General features: G+C 52.1%; 1 long non-coding RNA gene across 1 annotated transcript; it reads right to left on the minus strand.

Annotated features, from left to right (window-relative positions):
- Positions 1-248: 248 nt before the first annotated feature.
- LOC308351477 lies at positions 249-11,600 on the minus strand. The gene is made up of 3 exons (XR_013967583.1): positions 11,001-11,600; positions 1,308-1,453; positions 249-750 (listed from the first exon to the last, which is right to left on the minus strand). It is a non-coding gene; the product is annotated as an uncharacterized lncRNA (long non-coding RNA).
- Between the last annotated feature and the right edge of the window lie 7,784 nt (positions 11,601-19,384).

The following is a 19,384-nucleotide window of genomic DNA, read 5'->3' on the forward strand; positions in this document are numbered from 1 at the left end:
GCCCTTCTCAATGTGTTCTCATGTGGTGGAAGGGGCTAGAGAGCTCTCTGGGGTCTCTCTTATAAAAACACTACTCCTATTCCAGAGGGCTCCACCCTCCTGACCTAACGCCTCCCAAAGGCCCACCTCCCAATGCCCATGTCAACCTATGAACTTGGGGGAAAACCTAGATACCCATTCCTTCTCTTAAGCCTTGTCGAAATCCTAAAAGATAAACATCATAATCCCAGTTTATAGACCAGGAAGCTGAAGCTCATGGAGCAGTTTAGTTTATCCAAAGTTTGCATGGGCAGAACCTAAGCAGGTCTGGCCCCAGAGCCATGCCTTCTCCAGCACCACATTGTGTCAGGGCAACACGCAAAGCCCCCACCTCCCTTGCTCCCATCTGAACACTGCAGACACAGGAACACCTTGACCTCCTGGGAGGTTGCTCCCATTCAAGGGTGGGAAGAAAATTACAGGGCAAGTGCCAGCATGAATTTTCGTTTTTCTTCTTTAACTTCTGCCCCCCTCCTCCCAGCATCTTCCCGGTTTTGGCAATCCCAGTCTCCCGTCCTTACCCCCTCTCGTCCCAGAAAAATCCCAAAAAGGCTTCACGTGACTCTATTTAAATCCCCACGTTCAGCGCTAGAACCGGTTCTGCTTCCCTGGTGTGCTCTGGGTCTCCATCTGCTTTGGAGGCTATTTTGATATGCCGGATGCAGATTAGCTGCCGTGATCTGGGCTGAGCGGCTGGAGAGATGCCTTTATCTACAGAAGGACAATTTAAATGCGAACTCAAAGCACAGAGAACAAATAAATAAATTCCTCTTCCTGTCCCCAACAGTCTCCACCCTGTTTCTACAGGTGATCCCCGGAGGGCTTTTCACTGCACTTGAGCTCTTGTTTGTACGGACTGTGGGATGCCACAGAGTGGACTGTAGGCTGGTGGCTTATGGCCAGAAATGCCAGGCGAGAGGGATGGGGCTCCTTGGGGTCCAGAGAGGGCTTCTCCTGGCTCAGGAGCACTGGGCAGTGCTGTGTGCCCTTCTGAGGTATCGTATCTTTGTTCTTGCACTCTGCTGTAAGTGTTGGTGGGGCAGGGAGCATCTCCAGTGGTTGAGAAAGGGGTCTTTTGGTCTGCCTTGGTCTGTACCCAGAGGACGAATGATTAATGACACTGTCAGTGTCCTAATGTTTCAGGAGCTCATGAGTCTGGAAAATATGGTTTCTGTTTCACCAGGTGGGTAGTGCCGAGGGTGTCCTGGCCTGGGAAACAGACAGAGGGGCTCAGAGGTGGGAAGGAAGAGGAAGTGAAGATCTCGTACCTTCTGAAAAGCTGTGGGTTCAAAGGAGGAGAGGTGGGGGGAAGAAGAGAAGATGCATTTCTGGAAATTTCTCATTTACGGCTCATGGTGATGGTTGGAGGAGAGCTCTACCCTCCCCAGCTCTGAGCAGGGACGTCCAAGTTCACCTGGCAAAGGCAGAAACAGAATTCAAACACCTGTCTTCTGCAAGAGTTCCGGGGTGCCCCTCTGCCACAGCATCCCCTTGAAGAGTTTCGAGGAGCTACTGAGGGTTTAAATGAGTGGGGAGGCAGTGGGGGTTGAGAGAAGGAGAGGGGGGAAGTTTTTCTCTTTCCTTCTCCTTCCCTCTCCTGCAGCCCTGCACCTTGATCTGATCTGGGGTGGTGGCCTCCTCCTCCCTGGACTGCACGCGGCCCTTGTCGTGGTCAGTGACAGTGTTGTCTACACTGGGTGGCCGGCCTTGATCTGGCAGTGGAGGATGGGTCTGTCCTCTCAGTGACATGGGGCTCCGGGTGGTAATGAAAGTGAACCTCAAAAAAGGAACAGCACCTCTGAAGGGCTACCTTGGTCTGGGTTGGGATAGAGTAGATGGAGATGGGGGGCACACAGGTGAACCTTGAGCCTTTTGTCTAGACTTGTCCCATGCTGGCTGGGCACGTGGCCTCCTCTCAGCACCAGGCAGCAGAAGGAGGTGGGCAGCCTTGGGGACCTTGTGTTTGTCGCCTTGCCTGAAAAGCCACTGTAATTGCTTCTCTTTATGGATGGGAACTCAAGCTCAAAGTCGTATGGACAGCAAGCTATAGATCCAGCCTTTCAATCCAGGTCCGTCCCATTCCAAAACTAGAATTTCTGTTAGAAAGTACAATAACAACTACAAGGAATGTTTCTGGAGGGCTGTGTCATGCTGTCTGCTGAGCGATTTGCAGGCATCTTGTCACATAATCTGTAGAGTGTCCCTGTTTTGCAAACAAGGAACCTGAAGCTGAGAAAGGTTAATACTTTTCCAGGAGTGACACAAATCCTAAATTGAGCCAGCCCCAGAGCCTGCGCTCTTAACCCCTAGGCAAGGTCCCACTCACAAGGGGACCCCAAGCAGACAAGACCAGGGACGCTCATTCCACACAGGGCAGGTGTTGGCTCTGCTCAGGTGGAGGCGTTCGGACACAAGAACTTGTGGACGGACCATGTGCTGAGTGACTCCTTTCCTTCCCTGCGATCACCAGAGATAGCCCCTACACCCATCATTGTTACACAGCTGCCCCTGGGGAATGGAGCTCTAGGTCGGGAGGGCTGGGTCATAGTCCTTGCAGTGAGTGCGGAGCTGAGGCTTAGTAAGAAGTCTGTAACAAGTGTTGCAGATGAGGACAGGAGGCCTGATGGGTCTGAGTGGTCTCTATCCCCAGACCTCTGGATCGCCATTTGTGGCTGAAAAGTTGTCTCCCAGGAGTTTGGAAAGTTGCTACTTTGAAGTTCAAGGACCTTTCAAAAGTGCCTCCACTCACTGCACAATCATCTGACTTCTCTTCTCTCTATGAGTCCCTTCTGCCCCTAATCTGCTGAGCTGAGAGAGGAGGAGAAAGTGAGCTCCCACCACCACAAAGCCCACAAGTTGTGTCTTGTGTCTCATGACACCCATTTTGCAGGTGTCAATACTGAGGTTCAGAGAAGGGCCATGCTGTAGATTTAGAATTGAGTCCCACTGGAAGGACAAGACTCTCAAACAGTGAGACAAAAAGTTCCCTCCTTCAAGATGTAGACCCTCCCGCAGGGCTCTTTTCCTATAGGAGGGGAACGGAGTGGATCTGCAGTCCCTCTGGAGCTGGTTAGCTGTCAGGATCACGCTTGCAGAACGGAGCTTAGACGCAGTGTTCCACACACCCCTGATGATATAGAGTAATTAAATGGTAAAAATTTTATGGTTACCTTTGATTTGTGGCAGGGGATATGGCTTCCCATATATAATAATGAGGTAAAATCTAGTGTTAAAAAACATTTAAGTAAAAGTGAATCAATTTAAGGGTAAGTATGAAATAACGAGATTTGACTTTAGAGAAATAATGACTTAAGGGGTGCTGAAAAGGTGCTCCTGGCCCTGAGTTATCTCCCCTACAAGCCCATGGCAATACTTGAACTTAAGATAAGGCATTGCCCATTCTGGGAAATCTCTGAAGGCTGCCGGAGCAAGCAGGTGTCTTAAGGACCGTCCCGGCCAACCCTTCCTGTCCGGGAGGAGGAAACAGAAGCCAGAGTTGAAGTCATAGAAGGGGAGTCATCACGCACCCTCTCAGAAGGAACCTTATTCCAACTCACTTTCCCTCTCAGACCCATGGGGTGCAGGGCTGGGCCAGTGGCCCATACCCGTGTCTACCCCAGCCAGGTGAAGCACTGGGTGAGGTTTTTAGCACAGTGGGCTTTAGAATGATTGAAGGAGCTTTGGAAAAATATAGATGCCTGGATGCCGTGCCCAGAGATTCTGGTTGGGTGGTTTGATGTAGGCAGCATTCACAGAGATGGTTCTTTAAAAATCTCCCCAGCTGTCCACTCTAGACTAGAGGCCAAGGACCCCACATGTTGGGCGGTACAGTACTTGGGTTACCCCATCCTTCTTCTGAATTTTCTAGGCTCCCCAATACCTAATGCATTCAGGGAGAAAAGAGAGAGAGAAGGAGGAAGTAGGGCGGAGGTGGTGGGGAGAGAAGGAATGAGCAAGCAGTTGTGGGCTTTGGACCTGTGTGGCTCTGGCTTGGACGTCGGGTAACACCACTGATATTTGCAAGATGTGCTCCCCAGAGATTCTCTTAACTTTGAGACTCAGTGACCTCATAGGTCCAGTGGTGACAATATTAATGAGTACCTTTATACACTGTAGTGAGTTTTAAATGAGATAATCCGTGTAAAGGGCTTAGCATAACGCCCAGCATATGCTGAGCACTCGATGAATGCTAATTCCTAGCATCATCTTCTTTATCACTCCAGCCAGAAGCCAGAATGATCCTGTTGTTAAGAGAAGCGAGGGACTGAAGTTGGAACATTCTTCGGGGCAGAGGAGGAGTTCATTAAATGGTTCAGAATTAAGATGGGCAGGAGCTGAGGAAGAGCAAGACTTAATTCCCTGGCATACCCCGGGGAAGGGGTCTCTTTTGGAGATTTGCATTGGCTTTAGTTGATTGCAATTACGCTGTCCTTCGTCGTGCTGAAAATAAAATGAAACCCTAACAAAGTTCCAGGTTTAATTGAAATTTCCTGGGATCTGTTATTACATCGCTGTGATTGTTCTGTGCCACTAATGAGCCTGTGCTAGCTGATTATCCAAGTGTCTCTCCAGTCACTGTTCCATTATTGCATTATTAATGATCAGATATGATTGTCACAGCTGACGGCTTGAACATCAGACAGGCAGAGACAAGTCAGCAAGCCCCACAGATGGACAGATGGCCAGGGTGGGGTGGAGTGGGGCCAGTGGGCAGGGTGTGCAGGCCAACAACCTGGTACCCAGAGCAGGAGGGGGAAGGGGTGCGGATGCTAGTGTGATGGAGAACCCAACTGGGGGGCCAGGGCTGTGCTGAAGATGGCGGGGGGGGGGGCTGGGTATGGGGGCAGCTGAGAGATCAGGACCTGAGGAGCGGATGAGAGGAACTCTTCCCTGTAAGTCGGTGACTTCTAGGAGTCATAGTTCTCCATTGTCAGCTTACCTGGAGAAATAGTCAGTGGATCATGATAAACAAACAAAAGCTAACATGGCTTGATTAACAGAGTTAATGAGAAAATGGGAAAAACCCATGTAAAGGGTAGAGATGGGGAGAAGCTGGAAGGGTCCCTCTTCCTGTGCAAGCCTGAGTGTTCATTTTAAGGAGATGCCGGGGCCTCTCTCTCTCTCTGGTGAGCCCATGCCTCCAGATGGGAGCTTACATTGCAAAAAGAGAGGGCTGGTGGCCCTGGAGGGGGCAGCCATTTGTCCTGGACACTGTGGGGGAGACCAGAGCTGGATGGGATGACCTCAACAGAGCCCTCCTAGCCCAGTTTTTAACCAGAAGACCTGGGAGGGAACCCATGTGCTGTTGCTACGGGAGAAGTTTGAAGAGTTTTCTGGAAACTGCCAGAGTTGGCCCAAACTCCTGATCTTCCTTAGAGATGGAAATAAGCTGGGCTCCAAGGGTCTGACTGAGGAGAAAAGCCCCAGACCTCCCAAGCCCTGTGTGGGCAGGAGGCCCATTAAAATCTAGAGAGCCTACAAGCACCCCAGCTTGGTTTCCCAGCATGCCACCCTGTGCGCCCCACCCCCACGCTTCCCCCGCCTTTCAGGAGGCATCCTTCTCTGAAAACACCAGACAGGATGAGGTCATATTAGGCACTCGAAGGCTGCCAAATTTCATTCTTCTAAGATCAGCATCATGCTAACATGAAATGCAAGCCAGGAACAGGAGAGAGGACAGGGATAGACTGACGAGATGGGGAGCGAGAAAGCCCACGAGCAGGAGAGAAGGAATTGACATTTGAACATGGTTTTGCAATCGGAAAATTGATCCCAAGGCTGCCCCCTCCCCCGGTGACAGGTGTGGGAGCTGCTGCGGTTTCTCCAAGCCCATGGCGGGGGCCACCTGTTCCATTCCCCTTGCTGCCTCCGGCTCCCTGTCTCCATGGCAAGGAGGCGAGTGGCTGGGGGCCCCTGCAGCCATGGTTTCCCTGGCAACCCTCAGGCAGCAGCCCACCCCGACCGCACATACTGGTTGGTCCTGGCCACCGCTGTGCTGCAGAGCTATTTGGAGCCACGGAGGCCTCTGCCCACGTAGCCTCCTACAGTCCCACCAACAGGCACACAGGTGCCCCTTCCATGCGCTCCTGCCTCCGCGTTTGGGCTCTTGGCTGAACCCGTACAGCCTACGGGGGTCCGGGCTGGCCAGCCAATCACGGAGACGTGCTTGTGGAATGCATGACGAAGGCAGAGACCCTTGGGGTAGGTGTAGCCTGGACACCTTTTCTTCCAGTCCCCGGGGAAGACTGAGGAGCTCCCATCAGGAGGACGGCATGTTTCCACTTCTGCTTGCCCTATGACCCCAGGCCAGTCCGTGATAAGGTGTATGATGAACACAATCGTAGTAACACCACCTCGCCTATCCTTTGTCCCCCCTGAGTAAGCAGAAGAGCTGTTACTGTCATCTCCAATCCACAGAAGTAGAAGCCGAGCCCCAGACAGGTTAAGTGACCTGCTCAAGGCCACACGGCTGGAAGTGGCATTCAGACCCAGTATGCTGGGAAAGGTCTGGTCCCAGGGAATCTGGGAGGATCTTTGTCCCCATAGGCTGGTCTTGGTCTAACCATGTGTAGACAGGATGAAGGTTGGAGACGGGGAGTACCTGCCCTTGGGAGGCTTCTGGGGGATACAGGACAATGCAGGTGTGTGCATACCTGTGCTCACATGCGTGCCTGCAGGCTGCCTGCCTGTGTTTTGTAGGCTCGTGAAGAACCAGAGGTTGGGGGGGTCCTGCCTTGTCAGGGGATTGACTGTGTCAAGGCCTGGAGATATGAAGGCAATGGCCTTGTGGGATTGGGGTTCTCCTGCCCCCCTGAACCTGCCAGGACTGAGACCACCTACGATGGGCTGAATGTTTTTCCCTTTCCAAATTTATATGTGGAGGCCCTCATGCCCAGTGTGAAAGTATTAGGAGGTGGGGCCTGGGGGAGGTGACTGAGTTTACCTGAGCTCATGAGGATGGAGCCCCCAACACGAGATTAGTGCCCTCAGGAGAAGAGGAAGAGAGACCCCAGCTCTGTCTTGGCATCCACGATGTTCAGATACAGCAAGAAGGTCGTGCTCTGTGAGCCAGAGAGAGAGCCCTTGCCAAGAACCAAGGTTGCTGGCATCTGAAACTTAGACTTCTCAGCCTCTGGGACAGTGAGACAGGAATGTCTGTGGCACGTTGTGGCGGCCGGAATGGATGAAGACACCACCCATATTCTTTCCAGTTCCCACCATGATGCAGGAGCCTAGAACTCCTCCCCAGGAGGGTTCCTCAGAGCCAGGAGGGAGAGGGCAGTTCCCGGTTCAGATCCCCAAGGCCTGAGCTGAGCAGAGCCCGGAGGTGAGGGGCTGAAGTCTGGGAAGCAAGGGGGGTACTCTGGGCTGTACTGAAGCCCACTGCAGAAGCAGGGCTTGGGGGACAGAGGCGCTGGGATGAGGAAGGGGAAGAGCTCAAGGCGCTTGCTTCGCCGGTGTGGAGCTGAGGACAAGCTCAGGGAAGCCGCTGTGGCTTTTCTGGCCCGTCTCCCAGGCAGCTGTCCTTGGCGGCAAGCAGGTACCTAGGGGAGGTTCCCGGAGCACCGTGGAGGAGGGGTAAACAATCCCAGCGGGCAGCAGTAGGCAAAGAGAAGCCCCAACCCCATAAACACACTAGAGCCCTGCACTGACTCCAGCCCAGCAACTTTTTTTTTTTTTTTTAAAGATTTGATTTATTTATTTGACAGGGAGAGACATAGCGAGAGAGGGAACACAAGCAGGGGGAGTGGGAGAGGGGGAAGCAGGCTTCCTGCCGAGCAGGGATCCTGATGTGGGGCTCGATCCCAGGACCCTGGGATCATGATCTGAGCCGAAGGCAGATGCTTAATGACTGAGCCACCCAGGTGCCCCAGCCCAGAGACCTTGTAGCCTCCGCACTGTGGTTTCCAGCGGGGCTAGACTCCGTCCCCACCCCCACCTCGGAGAAGGACCCCCCCAGGACTCCCCACACCGTGCCTGTCACTTCTGGCAGCTACCTGGCAGCTTCTTTCCACATCTCGGTCTTTGTCAGGAAATTTAGATTTTCCAGGGTGTGTTCTATGCCAGGGAAGGTAATTAACCTCGTCTTAGGTGATCCTTAGCCCAGCCCCGCAGCGCCAAGAGGGCAAGACTAAGCTCATTTCACTGGGAAACTGAGGCTTAGGGACTTTGGGTGAATTGATCCCCCTAGGTACTGGCTCCCAGGGGTCAGAGCTGAGATGTGAACCCTTTGATTTCAAGCCCTACATCCTGTTTCCCTGATAATTGGCCACAGCTCCAACAATATCGCAGTCCCTTTTTACTGTGGGTGAAGCAGATAGCTCTACAACCCCTAGCAAACGCTGCAGCAGCCCTGGGCCTGGGGCTGGCCAGAAGTCTGATGGGGGAGGCCTGGTGCCACCCCGTGCCCCTCTGACCCACCCACCGCCCACCCCTCAGCCAGCTGCTCGGCTCAGGATAGAGATCGGGAAGATACCTCAGTCCCTGTCACCTGGCCTGTCCCCAACCTTTCTGCTCCGGTCTGGAAATGTTGAGTTGATTATATTCTGTGCTCAATCACCAGAAATAATCAATCTGTAATTAAGAGCATCCCCCTGCCCTTTCCAAGCTTTCCTTAGCCTCCCGCTCCTTCAACCCCCTCTGCCTGCCTTTGCCACCACCACCCCCGCCCCTCCCCCTCCCACCTGCCCTTCGAGCATGGAATTGTTTTAATGAGATTTATCTGTTACAAATGACAAGTTTGTAATAATTATATTTTGTGCGGCAGTCATGGTTTAAAAATGATTTAAAGCAGGGAAGGCTCCAATTTATTAGGCATCAAATTTTCTGTGGTGAACTTTTAACTGGAAGCCACATTGCGACACGGGGGGGGCCATCTCTGCCGCCCTGGGATGAGCAATAGTCCTGAAATATTGATGGCTTGCAGAGGGGAATGGGATTTAACTGTCATTAAAATAAATGAACCTCCAAACAACAGCTTGGCTGTCCTGGGTGTCCTACACACCCTGCCCCACTCTGTAGCAGAGGGAAGGGACACAGGCCAAGGAGGCACAGGGGAGTGAGAGGGGCCGCCCCCCAGAGTGGGGAGGGGAGGAGGGCCGTGACCTTTGGCAGCGTTTCCACACAGGACTTCGAGTGCCGAGGAAAGGCGTCATCATATGCACCTGTAGACCCCCTTTAAAAAAATTCACAAAGAGCTGTGGTGAACACCAGTGACTAGGTAGTGTCTGGGACTTCCGACTTTGGGATTAAGCTGAGTTCAGACATGAGGTGTGCTACTTTGTACCTGCGTAGAGCGTTTACGGCCTGTGCCCCCCCCCACCCCCTCCCCATTATAACCTCCATTCTCACGGCATGTCTAGCCATGTGGGGACGCCAAGGAGGGTTTTAACCCGCAGAATTTGCTCTTTGGGCGCTTTCCTCTGGGGTGGTGGAATGCTCCAGTGAAAGCCTCACCACAGTCATCAGCAAAACACAGAGCTTCCAGCTGCGTCTTTGGCCCAAACGCTGGTGAGACCTGTCACAGGTTTGAGACTCTCCTGTACCACGGATGAGAACGGCGATACTGCTCTGTTGACATTCCTGCCCTGGGCGGGCCTGGTGAACAGGGGTGAGACCTTTCCTCTCTGCTTGCCCCGTCCCTGCACAGAGCCTGGCCCAGGGTAACTGCCCGGTGCATGAAGGATGGTCCGAAGGGACTTCAAAGTTGATGGCACAGGGAATCATTTCTGTCCTGGTTTTCATTTCCTTCAGTGGTCCCTCTCTTCCAGACATTCTGGGCGAGCAAATCCATCTTTCCCGTGTGCCTACTCCCCACCCCTACACAACCCCCTCTCCTCCTGGCCCCCGACGTGTAGCTGCTGGCTTTCTCTTTACCAAGTGATTGTTTTTCTGCGTCTCCACAGCTGTGTTCTAGAGCTGTCCTGTCTGACCCTTATCCCACCACGCCCCTCTCTAGTGCTGGTTCTTTTGGTCCCGTGTGCCCTGCTCCCCACGCCCCTGCACCCATCCTGTCAGCTCCCTCCTAGACTTGGGTCTCCTCCTAGCCAGCCTCTCCCCCTGCCACCCAGAGAGAGCTTTCCGAATTGATGGCTTACCACGTGGATCCCTAGCTTAAAATCCTTCAGAGGCTTAGCATTATCTTTTCTCCAGTGACAGTAAATATTTATCAACTACCTACTGTGTACCGGCACTCTGGATAAAGTCCCAAGTCCGGGCCTGCACACCAGGTCCTTCACAGTCTGGCCCCACCCGGTGCCCCCACCCCAGCCCAGTGTGCTAAGTACACTGACCCTCCTGGGCCAGAGTGTTGGCTCCCCCCCTCCTTCCTGTGACATGCAACCTTTCCCCCCTTACTCCATCCATCCCTCCTGGCTTCCTTACCTCGTTTTCTAAGACAGTTCTGGTATCCCTTCCCCCAAGAACCCTTCCCAGTCACCAGGCTAGGTTAAATGTTCCAAATGCCCCCCAGGGCACCACTTCTCAGCCTGTATTCTACCCACGACAACCATTGGCCCCCTCCCCTCTGTGAGCTCTCGAGACAGGGCCACATCCTATGCCCAAGCACAGTAGGGTCTCACAATACACATTCTGAATGAACACCTACGTTCCTTGACGGCTGTTTATAAGCTGTTTCTTTATTTTTGAGTTTCTTTTTGATATATGTTCTGCAGCAGGGACAAGTCCACTGAAGAATAATGACAGCCATAATTTATGAAGTGCTTTACTGTTTTGTCACGCATCTGCTAATTGCCGAACCTTCATGATCTCATGAAATCCTCATTTGGTGAGGCAGGTGCTATTAAGCATTATTATTTCCATTTTAGAGATAGGTAAACTGAGGCTCGGAGAGGTTAACTGCAGAACACTTGCACGTGAACCCTTGTGTCCAATTCCAAAGCTTGGCCACTTGAACGCTGGGCCACAAATGCCACCCAGCCACCCCCCCGGGATTAACCTACCTGGCCTCCCTCCCTGGGGAGGAGTCTCAGGTCCCCGAGCATCCGAGATGAAGCTTGGCGTCTACAGTGCTCCGGCTGCTGTCCCTCTATGCCATGCATGCTCTGTACCAAGCAGCAGAGGGAAGGCTTCTCACCCCAGTCCAGGCTGGCTCCTTTCTGGGAGCAGCCTGGCCATGGCCTGGAGGACCGTGAGGGAAAGGGGAGGAGGAGCCATGGTCGTCTTGCCACTGGCTGGCTGTTGAAAGCCGGTGGGCTAGAGGGTTTGGGTGGGTGCAGAGCTTCGAGGACCCCTGGGAGACTCTGGTGATTTTGGCTGGGAGTCTGTGGCGGAGCTACGTGCTAGAAAGCTCCCATGAGAGGGGCGCAGGAGGCCGGGGTTGCTGCAGTGGACCTGCTTCTCTGAGCGCAGGCACTGAGATCATGTCACTTAGCAGGGCTCCTGCAAGATGGGCCGAGCAGCCAATCACCACCCGGTGGGGGGCCCAGCAGCGTGAAATGGGGAGGAAAATGCTTCAAAGCTGCCTTCCCAGCTAGAAATTCCTCAGGGAAGCAAGTTCCAGAACCATCGAAGCAGCATTTTCTTTCTGCCTCCCTTTCAGGAAGGAAAAGCGCCCTGGGCTCTGGGTGGGGCTGGAAAGGGCCGCCCTGCTGCTGGAACAACCCAGGTGGGCCTGCGGCTTCTGACTTCCTGATAGATTGCCTTGGAAAGTAAGATTTGATTCTGAGAAACAGGAACCCAGGTGTTTCAGAAACCCTCCAGGGGGAAGAGTTTGCCCCAAAGGTTATGATGCTACGGTTATACTACCCCTCCTGCCTGGTCGGGGCTTGCACCTGAACTTGACCAAACCACAACGGCGTAGAGCAGGAAGCTGGGGAGCTTGCTGAAATGCAGACTCTGATTCCTCGATCTGCCGTGGTGCCTGAGAGTCTGCATTCCTCACCAGCTCCCGGGGGTGTGGGTTCTGTGGGACACGGTAGCTTCACCATTTCCTCCTGCCTGTGAGACCTGGGGCTTATTATTCAATAGCTGCAGGGCTCAGTCCCTCATCCATAAAATGGGGCAGAGAACAGCCACCTGTTAGGCCACCGAGGGGACCGAGGAGATGACATAGGGCAAGTGATCAGTAAGGAGGGGAGATGCACGGAGCCGGTGTCCAGTGCGTAGGTCATGTCTTCCCTCGCTCAAAGTGCTTTTGCATTCTTGCATTCGAGCCCCTGGAGGAAGCGCAGGAGAGGCTGTGCACCGCACTTTACGGATGAGGACTCACTCACAGTGACTTAGTGCCTGAGGTGCGTGAGGCCCTGGGGTTCCTGCCCCAAGTTCTGTGTTCTTCCCGCTACAGCACGTTCCTTCGCAGGCAGAGCAGAGATAGACGTGTCCGCCCGATGAAGAGCAAGTTGGTACCTACAGTTTGAATCCTGACAATACGGCAGAAATCCGTGGAGGGTTTTCACTGGGCAGCCAGCCACGGCTGGCCTTCTGGAATCCTGGGGGAGAGCTCGGCGCTTGGAAGACGATGTTCCCATTACGTGGCTCCCCTCTGGGCCTGCTTGTGCATCGATCCCACTAAGCATTCAGGAAAGAACAAATGCTTGGACCATCTTCCCCCACAAGCAAGAAAGCAAGTGGGTGAGAGATGAAAGGTAGCGTTTCCGCTCTCTCCTGTTGACTCGAGCGTCTTTTCTCCTTGGCCCCAGCTGTCAGTGGCTTCAGTAGAGGCAGGCCCCAGAGAAGAGGCAGCCCTGGCCAGGCTGGAGAGCTGGCTACCACAGCTCTGGGGAGGTAGGAACAATCCAGCACATTCTTCCCTTCCTCCCAGCCCACCCAGCCATTGTAGTCTGTAGCTTCTCAACCATGCTGCTCCCTGCCCTGGACAAGGCTCAGGAAAACCCGGCTGGGGCCCCTGCAGCCTCTTACACACGGTTCCCAGGGCTTCCCCATGGTACAGTTGTTAGTCTTGTTGGTGGGAAAAGCCAGTGGAGGCTCCAGATACAGCAAAGGGCACATTTGATTCTAGTGACTGTGTGACTCTAGTCAGTGTGTGACATTTGGGTCACATCAAGGCCTCTGATTCCCATTGGGCAACTTGTCCTAAGGGAATTCCAGAGGGTATCCCAGATGTGACATTTCCATGTTGGCCATGCGTGATGGTTCCCAAAGGCCTTCCACGTGGGGCCTTTGTCGTTATGCAGAGGCAGGAAAGTGACTCCCGTGTGCCCAGAGGCTGGTGAACAGCAGTGAGCTCTCAGCTACTGGGGAGCCAAGTGGGAGACTTGCCTTGTGTCTGTCCGGCGAGACCTTTCTTGATGGATTTTCACAACTTCTCTCAGAGGTTGATGCTGTCTTCGTGTTACAGATGAGGGAATGAAAGTAATGCGTGGCCTTGTGCATTCGGACATTCGGAGACTCACAAGGCATTAGGGTTTATATTCCTCAAGACTGTCTAGAGTCTCTTGGACCTTCTTTGTAGGGAATCCTCAGGATTATAGGAAAGGAAGGAAAAATGAAGACTGGATTTGTTGCAAAGTCCATGGCATTGGCAGGTTTTCTAGAAGAAACATCTAGGCCATTTCCTTTCTGGCCATGAGGTCCAGAAAAGGGATGTCACAGCCTCACTGAGCTCCTTCCAGCAGGTAAGGGGCTTTTGGAATATTCCACTAGAAGGGCCTGGCTTTAGATGGGCATCAGGGCACCCTGCAATTGTAGATCACCAGCACCCCTGCTATTAGCCCATGACTGAGTTGCTTCCAGCCCCACCCAGGCAAAGGCCTGGTGTTCCAGGCCCATCACCAGCTTAATGAGCCAGGCTGGCTCACACGTACCGTTATAAAGCACTCGTTGGATCCTCAGGACTCCAAGGTAGGGTGGCGTGGGTGTCAAGAAAACTGAGGGAAAGAGCTTAAGGCATTCTGCTTTAGTCACAAGAAAGTGGGGACGGCAACCAGGTTCTTCCAAATTTGCTTCTTGTATGTTCCCCAGGACACCTGACAAAATGCAAAACACATTTATGAATGTAATCTCATTTTCATTTCATAACAACCCTGAGAGGCAGACAAAGGTCGGTCATCGAATCCCCATTTTACAGATGGAGAATCTGATGTGCTCACACTGTGCCCAGATGGCTCTGCTGAGGGAAGCAGGGAGGGCGGGTTAGATGTCAAGAGAGGCAGGGCAGGGCAGAAGCTATGTGTCCATTCAGACCTAGAGACCCTATTTAGAAGCCTCCTCGATACAGCATTCTTACCGTTTTCACAGAAGGCTATTAATTAAATTAATTATCTTGTTAATAGGCTTGGGGGGGGTCCCTGGGGCAGTGCAAAGATCTAGACAAGATGCAGGAGGGAGCAGCTAACTTCTCCCCGTCTCCCCTCCCGGACAATTAAGGTGCCTACTCCTGGTTGGGCATCTTCTCCTGCCTCCCTGGAAATAGCATCCTCGCTGCCAGTGAATGTGTTTTATCACCGTCCTTGACCTGGAGGGAGAGGGCCCCATGGGTAGCATGTGGAGTGGGCATGCCTGTGTAATTTACGTGTGTCTGTGTGCAAGAGTGAGTATAGCTATCACAGACCTGTGTGTGTGTGTGTGTGTGTGCACGCGCACGCACGCGCGTGCAGTGCTGTGTGTGAGGTCACGTGTGCACCTGTGACCACTGGACATGGCCCCCCCACCTGAGCCCCTGCTTGGCACACAGCTGTCTCCTTCAGCCCTGGTCTTGTCTTATTCCCGTGGCCCGCTGTTTCGGTGAGTTGTCAAATGCGAACATCAACTCCACAGCATCTCCTTTCCGGGGAAGCCAGGACGGGCAGGTAATTTATCAGACATTACTTAAAATAGTCCTCCAGCCTCTTGCTCCCTCTCTCGATGCTGTCTGATTCTCGATTGTTTCTTCTTTCTGTCTCTTGTTTTTCTGCGCCGAGATTGACAGCCCCCTGCTAATACAGCCTTAGAAACACCAGGTGCTGGTGGAACCGACACCTCACTCCGCCTCAGCCTCCGTCCCACCGCTAACCGCTCCACGGCTGACTCAGGCGTCACTGCGGTGGCTCCTGTCTGCGCTTCTGCACGGCGGGCTGATGGATGAGGCCGCATCCCCCGCACTGCAGAACACTCAGGGACCAGGGGCACATACGCTGTGATCTGCTGAGTTATGGACTAGCTAATGAGACTCCTCCTGACACCAGCAGGCCCGTTCCTGCCCTCATTTTGCACTGTTCCCAGTTCTCTCGCCTTTCAAGCGGACCCGTGTCTTGTGACCCTACGAACCAGTCTGCTGTCCTCTTAAGAGATTTAAGAGAATGAGATGAATTTGCATTCTCAGTCATCTCCACTTCCAAGATGAAGGAACCAAGGGCAGCCAGGGGAAAGAGAGTTCTATTATCGGGAAATAATGGTGTTGGAGTAGCTACTGTTTGCCAAGTGCTATGCTAGGTGCTTGAAGCTTTTGTCTCATTGCATTCAGTGTGATAGGTAGCATCTCTGTGTAGAGAGAATTGAGAACAAGAGCCACCTGAGACTCAGAAGAGGTAAGTAGCCTGCCCTAGGTCAGTGCCTTAGAGTTCATGGTGGCAAGCAACAAAAACTGACTCTGGCTAACTTAAACAGAGAAGAAAATTTGGGGGGGGGGACGATGCTGATGCTTACAGAATATATGGGAAGCTTAGAATATACGCATGAGCCAAGATGGCTGAGTGAGGGGCAAGACCACACTGAAAAGAGTCTGTCAGGAGACCGCCAGACATTGGACATTGGACACTGGACGTTGGATGGCACTTAGGCCACTGCCAAAATGCATTTCAAATGAGTTCTGTGCCTTTATATCCTTATCTTAAAATCCAAAGTGCCAGGTGGTATCGTCTGAGGGTTAATAGGTCATGCTGCCAAGGTCAGGGCACGTTTAGTGGATCCCGGCTCCTACCAAGAATCACTTGATGGGCTCCCAAATACAGAAAGGGGATTCTAGAACTGAGCTGCCAGCACCTAATGACCTAGCAAACCAGACCAGTGTTCCCAGCCACCACACAGCAGGTGAGGCGTTGAGTGAGCACAAAGCCATGTCTTCCTGGCTCCAAGTCACGTGTCTTCTTTACCACCGCCAAGCTGGTAAAGTTCAAAATATTGAACACCTGGTGGGACACCAACTCTGGTAAATCTGAATCAATGCCACCAGAAATAAGGGTTCTTCCGTGGCAAAGGCCAACGCTGACTATCCATTCTACACACAAAGCAAAATTAGAACTCAGGCCTCTTGGATGCCTAGGAACACATGCTGTTGGGAATGCTTCCCAGACTTTTCCATAGAAAAGGAAAATACTTGATGGCACACTGGGGTGAACTTGAGACAACTGAGAAGGGGGGAGTGGTGAGGAGAGAGGGAGGGGGAGAGGAGGGGGAGGTGCATGGCTTGGTAGGGGAAGTCTTGTTGTATTTTCCTTACATTATATTGTTATGGTATAAATAAAATACAATCTCTCTGAACTCCAGGCTTTGATAGCCAACCACCTGCTGGACGTCTCCACTTCCAAGTATAATAGATAACTCAGAAATGGCTTATCTATATCTGAACACCTGCCACCCCCTCCCCGCTTGCCACTCGTCCCACCATCACCACCAGCTTACTGTATCTGCTGTCTCTCCCAACCCAGTCTAGGGTCTTGTTTATCCTTCTAGCTGCTCAAGCTAAGACCTGCGGAGTCACCTTTAACTTGTGCTTTCAGATTCTGCATCCTCGACACATTCTGTGGATGTATCTGTTCTGTAGGATGTATGTACGCAGGCTACCTAGGAAAATCCTTTGGCCTCTGCCTTTGGAATACATTCACAAACTAACCACTTTCACCGCTCTCATTTTGTTCTAAACCATTGTCACTTCTCCTCTGAATTCTTATAATAGCTTCCTAACTAGTCCGCCTACTCTGATCTCTACCCCTGCAGGCTTTTCCCAATACAATAACCAGGGTGATCCTTGGAGAGTGTCAGATAATGTCACTTTTCTGTTACCAGCCCCAGATGGCTCCCCAGTTCACTCAGAGTGACGAGAAGCATTATTAAAATGTCCCACAAGCCCCCTTATAATCTGTCCTCCATCATCTCCCTAACCCCACCTTCAACTACTCTCTTACACTCACTCCTCTCCAGCCACAGAGGCCTCCTTGCTGTCCTTTGAACATGCCAGACGTGCTCTGCCTCAGGGCCTTTGCACCTGGTCTTTCCTCTGCCCAGAAGTCTGCATGGCTTACTTCCTCACTTCTTGCAGATCTTTGCTTGAATGTCACCTTCTCAATAAGGCCTGCCCTGACCATCCTATTTTCTCAATCTCTGGTATCCTGCGTGATTTTTTCCTTAGTATTCATCACCTCACATACTATATTATATTATTACCTTTTCTTTGCCTCTCTCCACTGAAATATAAACTCCAAAGGACCGAGGTCTTTGTCTGTTTGTTCAGGGATCTATTCCCCAAAGAGGGACTATTGCCTGGTTCTCCAATCCTATTTGTCAAAGGAGTGAATAAAAATACAAAATATCAGGGATGGTATTAAAGAAGTTAAATTTGCAGGGAATTTAGATTTTGGAAATCCAGAAACGTTTTCTAATTTTTAGATGGTAGTTTAATATTGTTTCCATGAACCTAACCTTTTGTATTGGGTTTTCTGTTTGAAATGCCTCCATGCGATTCTTGTCCCAGGTGTTCCATACAGATCTCTTCAAATTCTTGATAATCTTCATTGACAAGAAACTTCAGGCACAAGAGTCAGCAGCACATTCAACATCTCACGGCCGTTGAAATTATATTTAAAGCCTCTCGGAGAGCTCTGCCTTTTCTTTCGTTGACAAATGTAATGTTAAAATGCCTTGTGATGATGCTAATGGATTTGAATGCTATGCCCCTTTTTCATATCAAGTATCTAAAACGATGCCAAGGCCCTAATTCGGAGGAGGTGTGTGCATCGTGAGAGCGCTCGCCCTGCAGCTTTGCTTGGATGCCACTGAAAGGGCGCACGAGCTCTAAGTGTTTAGAAGCATTCAGTAATCGTGAAGATACACAGCTGAAGTGTAGGGTGTATAGACACTAGACAGAAGTGCGTCTACCGGGGCACCTGGGTGGCTCAGTGAGTTAAAGCCTCTGCCTTCGGCTCAGGTCATGATCTCAGGGTCCTGGGATCGAGCCCCGCATCGGGCTCTCTGCTCAGCGGGGAACCTGCTTCCCTTCCTCTCTCTCTGCCTGCCTCTCTGCCTACTTGTGATCCCTGTCTGTCAAGTACATAAATAAAATCTTAAAAAAAAAAAAAAAAAGAGGTGCGTCTACCAGCAGCCCCGCCCACCCTCCCTGCCCCCAGCCCTGTCTAGCACCGTGGGTGGGGTCTATGCCAAGCACTGGGGCACTCCAAACCAAAACTCCCCCAGGAGCTAAATGGCGGTGGCCCGTTCTGAGCAGGCAATTTGAGCAGCCAGCCAGGTAGACGAGCATCTGTCACCTGGGCCAGGCTGAGCACGTCCCGGCATGGCAGCGAGTGATGGAGCTGCTGGAGGTCACTGCTGGGAGGACCATAGGACAAACCGTCATACCCTGCTCCACTCCTGCTGTATGCCCCTGGCAAGGGCACTCCAGCAGCCCCCACCCCAACAGTCGGTCTGCAGAGCTTGGAGACTGACTAGCAGCTTGTCAGTGCGGTGTGGCCCACCGTTAGGGACACTCTACTTTGGAACCCTTGGGCTGGCGTCCCACTGGGACGCTAACCAGCCTGGGCAGGTCACCTCACTTCTCCGGACTTAGGTTTCATCATCTGTGAATGGGGAGTTTGGATAAAATTAATGCTTCTCAAATGCCTGCTGTGGACCCCGAGGATTCTGGGAAGTGCCTCGAGGATGATTGGTATGGAAGGAGATGTAGGAAGGGTCCAAGTGCGAAAGACTTTTCCTCGTGTCCTTCTTCAACCAGAACATGTCCACTTAGATCCGTCTTCGATACTGACATTACCTCGGATGATCTTGATAAGGAGAGAGGTTTCTGTGGCTAACATAAGAGCTTGAAAACCAGGGTACCTATCTCTCACTCCTAGGCCCCCTACTTCCCCTTGTCCCTCTGTTCAAGGGGAAGATCATTCCTAATGAATTTTAATCAGTGTATTACTGTAAATAAATGTCATCTCTCTCTAATAAAAGTAAGACCAAGAATTTCCTAAGTGGCTCCTCGTGGGATTTCTTGATACAGTGGGGTGGATGGCCATGTGTGTTGTCTGTGTCTAAAAGTCTTCTTGCCTTTGGGATCTTGCAATCTGGCTTCGGCTAACCCTCACCTGCTTTCTCCTAACACTCAGCCTCCGGGAAGGGAATTCTCTTCTTTCCTGCCCACAGCATAGGGAAGACAAAGTTGGAACTTGGT

Source organism: Martes martes (genome assembly GCF_963455335.1).
Source record: "Martes martes genome assembly, chromosome: 10".
Taxonomy (NCBI): Eukaryota; Metazoa; Chordata; class Mammalia; order Carnivora; family Mustelidae; genus Martes; species Martes martes.